This window comes from Nerophis ophidion, linkage group LG05 (assembly GCF_033978795.1).
Source record: "Nerophis ophidion isolate RoL-2023_Sa linkage group LG05, RoL_Noph_v1.0, whole genome shotgun sequence".
Classification (NCBI taxonomy): Eukaryota; Metazoa; Chordata; class Actinopteri; order Syngnathiformes; family Syngnathidae; genus Nerophis; species Nerophis ophidion.
In genome coordinates, this window is record NC_084615.1 from 34,498,219 (window position 1) to 34,504,811 (window position 6,593).

Here is a 6,593-nt window from a genome sequence, read left to right on the forward strand (position 1 = left end):
TATGTATTGAATGATTACAGAATCGTTTTGAATCGGAAAAATATCGTTTTTGAATCGAGAATCGAATCGAATCGAAAAAAATCGATATATTATCGAATCATGACCCCAAAAATCGATATTGAATCGAATCGTGGGACACCCAAAGATTCACAGCCCTGATTATATATATAAATAAATATATATATATATATATATATATATATATATATATATATATATATATATATATGTATACATATATATATATATATATATATATATATATATACATATATATATATATATATATATATATATATATATATATATATATGTATATATATTATATTTTCATACATATACTATATGCGTATATGTGTGAATATATATGGGCATACAGTATATATATATATATATATATATATCTAATATATATATACATATATATATATATATATATATATATATATATATGTGTGTGGTGTGTGTATGTATGTATATATATATATATATGTATATATATATATATATATATATACGTGTATATGTATGTGTGTGTATATACTATATGTGTATATGTGTGAATATATATGGGCATACAGTATATATATACATATATATATATATATATATATATATATATATGGGTCTATATATATGTGTATATGTATGTGTGTGTATATACTATATGTGTATAAGTGTGAATATATATGTGTATACAGTATATATATATATATATATATATATATATATATATATGTCTTGATTGGATTATCCATAGAATAGTGCTCGATACCGTGGTAGAGCGCAATATGTAGGTATGGGAAAAAATCACAAGACTACTTCATCTCTTATATATATACATATATATATATGTATATATATATATATATATATATATATATATATATATATATATATATATATATATATATATATATATATATATATATGTCTTGATTGGATTATCCATAGAATAGTGCTCGATACCGTGGTAGAGCGCAATATGTAGGTATGGGAAAAAATCACAAGACTACTTCATCTCTTATATATATACATATATATATATGTATATATATATATATATATATATATATATATATATATATATATTATATATATATATATATATATATATATATATATGTATGTGGAGGCCCATGTTGTTTCCAATCTGGACGTCACAATCCAAATAAGTCCACTTATTGTCTTTGACATAAACGTATGTGAACCTGATGTTTTTTGTCCACTGAGTTATTGTGCATATAAAGGCTTGCGCTTCTTGGCTTTGGATTTTTTACCCATGTGTCATCCACATATCTGTACCTATCAGTTGGTGCAGTTCCCCCGAAAGAGCTCACAGCTGTCTTTTCCAAGTCCTCTATGTCAGAGGTCCCCAACCTTTTTTTATCCGCGGACCGGTCAACGCTTAATAATTTGTCCCGCGGCCCGGGGGGGTGGGGGCGGTCCTTTTTTTTTTTTTTTTCTTTGTCATGAAAAAGGGACGTTTTTGTCATGAAAATGGACGTTTTTGTGGTTAGTGCACTAATTGTAAGTGTATATTGTGTTTTTTATGTTGATTTGATAAAAAAAAAAATATATTATTTTTTTTTTTTTTATTAAAAAAAAATCTGCGGCCCGTTGGTTGGGGACCACTGCTCTATGACAGTGGTTCTCAACCTTTTTTCAGTGATGTTTCCCCTGTGAAATTTTTTTTTAATTCAAGTACCCCCTAATCAGAGCAAAGCATTTTTGGTTGGAAAAAGTAAAATACAGCACTATGTCATCAGTTTCTGGTTCATTAAATTGTATAACAGTGCAAAATATTGCTCATTTGTAGTCTTTTTCTTGAACTATTTGGAAAAAATATATATAAAAATAACGAAAAATTTGTTGAAAAATAAACAAGTGATTCAATTACATAAACAGATTTCTACACATGGAAGTAGTCATCAACTTAAAGTGCCCTCTTTGGGGATTGTAATAGACATTCATCTGGATTAATGAACTTAATTCTACACATTTCTTCACAAAGAAAGAAATCTTCAACATCAATATGGGAACATGTCCACAAAAAATCTATCTGTCAACACTGAATATTGCATTGTTGCATTTTTTTTCACAGTTTCTGAACCTACATTCATTTTGTTGAAGTATCATTCAATAAATATATTTATAAAGGATTTTTGAATTGTTACTATTTTTACAATATTTTTAAAAAAATCTCACGTACCCCTTGGCATACCCTCAAGTACCCCCAGGGGTACGCGTACCCCCATTTGAGAACCACTGCTCTATGTAAAAGTTTGCCACAATGGTAGATACAGGTGAGCTCTTAGCACAGCAGTGCGTATGTCTGCGGTAAAGGCAAAGTTCCAGCAAATTGCATGTATGTTCATGGCTTAGTGTGGATCTATCACGAAGGATGTGATCAAGCACCAATTAATGCCTTATAGTCTATATACTGCTTTCTTGGTTGGAAAAAAAGTGAACAGGGAGGTGATGTCAAATAAAACCAAAGTTTAATATTTGTCTACTTTCAGGTATCTAACCTTGTTCATAAAGTCTGTGGAGTTTTGAATGTAATGCAGTGTTCTGTCGAAGTAAGTTGCTTCCTCGAAAAAAAGCTACCAGTTGCTAATACTTTTTAAACAATGCCGGCTACCATAGTTTGCTTCAATAGTGAATTTCCTCAGGCTGCTGTTGTCTAAATATAATTGCTTACTGTCCACTAATATACGATGTGAACTTCCTCCCGCTGCAAGTGTCTTTGTGCTTACTGGTCAGAAAACATTGAAATAGATACAATTTAAAATAATCACTAGTATCAGGCGTGACAAAGTAGACACAAGGTAAGTCTACACAAAGTCTACAAAGAGTTGGGTGGTTCTTTTTAACAAAGTAGCTGACTTCTGCTCGATTGGTACCGGGCCGCAGAATAATTTTTGTATTAATTTTTATTTTTTTCTTATTTAATTTTTTTTTTTTTTTAATTAAAACATTTTTTTTAAATTAAATCAACATAAAAAACACAAGATACACTTACTATTAGTGCACCAACCCCCAAAAAAACTCCCTTTTTCATGACAAAAACCTCCCTTTTTCATGACAAAGAAAAAAAAAAAGAATTCAAATAAGCAATGGTAAAATACAGATAATGTAGCAAAACAATAAAAATTCAGAGCTGAAATTAACCCAGGGGTACTGTGGCCTTTAGGTTCTGTTTTTTTAATTATTCTGTTTCCTATCTATTCCTTCTGTTATTTTCTTTAAAAACTATTTTAATATTATAGTGCTTTGTAAATGCATACATTTTTCATAGGTAAATACGACATATGGTTGTATTATTTTAACTTTGGGTGTGTTTAAGTGTGACCATATAAGAGGAACTGCACTTTTCTTATTTTATCATCATTCACAGTCCTTATGTGAGACAAACAAACATATGTTTTTCTTTTTTTAATGCATTTTAACTAAAAAATAAATGCTAGCAAAAGTCAGCTAATAAAGGAGGTAATGGGATTTGCTCTATCTATCTATAAAGCACATTAAAAACTTCCAAAAACATCCACAAATGTTTTAATGTACATGCTGTAAGTATATATATAATGTAGTAACAGGCAAAATCAACTTGCAATATTTACGTATTTTGGACATTATATGCATACGGTGTATTTCAGAGACGCATCACAACGTTTGCAATTTCCTTCAACAACAACTACTACTAATCATGGCATACTTCAGGAGAGAGAACCAAAACTACACTGGGACAATTGATGATCCAAAACCTTATATTTTTGAGCCTGAACATACAGAGGATGTACTATAGGTTTTAGGAGCTCAATGATAAACAAGTATTGCTAAGTGCTGAACAAGAAAACTCTGAACATAATAAAATAATCACTTATTGTAAAATGTCTGCTCTCACTGGGATGCCGACTTATGGGATGTTTATAAATTCTCGTTTGTATTTGGAATGCATCATAATTCTTCTTGTATTTCTTGCAATCGCTGGGTTTAGGTTGAATTTCAAAGTGGACCAATATCTCAGTTTATGGCAACTACCTTCTACTAAACAAATGAGAGGCATTATTTATCATCAACAATTAACTTTCACCAACTCAAAGGCGATGCAGCAGCTCTCCAGCCGTGTGTCAATAGTTGCATATACAAACCCTGTTTCCATATGATATGGGAAATTGTGATGGATGTAAATATAAACAGAATACAATGATTTGCAAATCCTTTTCAACCCATATTCAATTGAATTCACTACAAAGACAAGATATTAGATGTTTAAACTCATAAACTTTTTAAAAATTTTTTGCAAATATTAATTAACTTAGAATTTCATGGCTGCAACATGTGCCAAAGTAGTTGGGATAGGGCATGTTCACCACTCTGTTACATCACTTTTTCTTTTAACAAGACTCAATAAACATTTGGGAACTGAGGAAACTAATTGTTGAAGCTTTGAAAGTGGAATTATTGCCCATTCTTGTTTTATGTAGAGCTTCAGTCGTTCAACAGTCCGGGGTCTCCGCTGTCGTATTTTACGCTTCATAGTGCGCCACACATTTTCGATGGGAGACAGCTCTGGACTGCAGGCGGGCCAGGAAGGTACCCGCACTCTTTTTTTACGAAGCCACGCTGTTGTAACGTGCTGAATGTGGCTTGGCATTGTCTTGCTGAAATAAGCAGGGGCTTCCATGAAAAAGACGGCGCTTAGATGGCAGCATATGTTGTTCCAAAACCTGTATGTACCTTTCAGCATTATTGTTGCCTTCACAGATGTGCAAGTTACCCATGTCTTGGGCACTAATACACCCCCATACCATCACAGATGCTGGCTTTTGAACTTTGCGTCGATAACAGTCTGGATGGTTCGCTTCCCCTTTGGTCCAGATGACACGATGTCGAATATTTCCAAAACAATTTGAAATGTGGACTCGTCAGACCACAGAACACTTTTCCACTTTGCATCAGTCCATCTTAGATGATCTCGGGCCCAGAGAAGCTGGCGGCGTTTCTGGATGTTGTTGATAAATGGCTTTCGCTTTGCATAGTAGAGCTTTAACTTGCACTTACAGATGTAGCGAAGAACTGTATTTAGTGACAGTGGTTTTCTGAAGTGTTCCTGAGCCCATGCGATGACATCCTTTAGAGATTGATGTCGGTTTTTGATACAGTGCCGTCTGAGGGATCGAAGGTCACGGTCATTCAATGTTGGTTTGCGGCCATGCCGCTTATGTGGAGTGATTTCTCCAGATTTTTTAAACCTTTTGATGATTTTATGGACCGTACATGTTGAAATCCCTAAATTTCTTGCAATTGAGGTTTGAAAAATGTTGTTCTTAAACTGTTTGACTATTTGCTCACGCAGTTGTGGACACAGGGGTTTACCTCGCCCCATCCTTTCTTGTGAAAGACTGAGCATTTTTTGGGAAGCTGTTTGTATACCCAATCATGGCATCCACCTGTTCCCAATTATCCTATACACCTGTGGGATGTTCCAAACAAGTGTTTGATGAGCATTCCTCAACTTTATCAGTATTTATTGCCACCTTTCCCAACTTCTTTGTCACGTGTTGCTGGCATCAAATTCTAAAGTTAATGATTATTTGCACAAAAAAAATGTTGACCAGTTTGAACATCAAATATGTTGTCTTTGTAGCATATTCAAATGAATATGGGTTAAAAATGATTTGCAAATCATTGTGTTCCGTTTGTATTTACGTCTAACACAATTTCCCAACTCACATGGAAACGAGGTTTGTACTAGTTACTCTGTGATCACGTCGCCACTAAAAGTATTTCTTTTGTTATTATGCAGGTCACAACATATAAATGTTGGTGATGTTTTAAATGTTTTTAGACGGCTTTATGGGCGCAATAGATGACTCCCATTAGCTGCAGTGTACACTTTGTACTTGGCGTACATTATAAATTAGAATGCATTGAAAATAATAAAAAAAACTTTTCTTACATAGGGATTGTGAATGATAGGCAAATTTAATAAAGTACATTTCCCCTTGAAATGACCAGTTGTCGATAAATATTCTTTATTATATACATTTGTTGTTTATTCTGGGCACTGACATTTCAATGTGTTCTGATGATATAGAGATTAAATTAAGAATGCACAAACATACACATACACAACCACTCATACAGTCAAAAGAATACATGTTTATGTAGTTACTCATAAGTTTGTCCTTGCACAGGATTTGAATCACATACTGTACTAAAAAGCATTTTTATGAACGCAGTCTTGGCATTCTGATGCCAATCATTTCATTACCATGAATTGATTTACGTGGACCCCGACTTTAAGAAATTGAAAAAATTATTCGGGTGTTACCATTTAGTGGTCAATTGTAGGAAATATGTACTGAACTGTGCAATCTACTAATAAAAGTTTCAATTAATTAATCAGATTGACTGTAGCCCCATCAAGAGATGGCTGGCAGGCTGAATCGCCATTGGCGGCGCTCCATGCCAACAAGACATTACTTTTTAGACATTAAAAAAAAAAAAATAGTTATAACTATAGTTATAACTATTATTTTTCAGTATACTGACTTGCCTGATTAAAGTCACATCAATTTATAAGA